This window comes from Balaenoptera ricei, chromosome 7, assembly GCF_028023285.1.
Source record: "Balaenoptera ricei isolate mBalRic1 chromosome 7, mBalRic1.hap2, whole genome shotgun sequence".
In the NCBI taxonomy this organism is placed as follows: Eukaryota; Metazoa; Chordata; class Mammalia; order Artiodactyla; family Balaenopteridae; genus Balaenoptera; species Balaenoptera ricei.
The window spans coordinates 66,044,552-66,044,847 of record NC_082645.1 but is presented as its reverse complement, the minus strand read 5'-3'; positions in this window follow the sequence as shown (position 1 = coordinate 66,044,847).

Here is a 296-nt window from a genome sequence, read left to right as displayed (position 1 = left end):
TAATTGTTTGAAGGCTGAAGGAAAACCAGGCTTATACCAACAGCAGTTTCTGAAGTAGCAATGGCTAGAAATTCAAAATAAACCTGATAAGTGAGATGATTCTTTATAAAATTGGATGCTATAATATGTTTGTGTTTTTGAGCACTCAGAATTTAAAGCATGTCTGCTTTAAATTATATTTTCGTTTAATATCATTAGTATTCACTTCAGTCAAAGTGATGAAATTCCCTTTTATCCAGCCTTGCAAATCTGATATTTTCTTTGGTCTGTGGTTTAATGTTTCATTGTAGAACAAA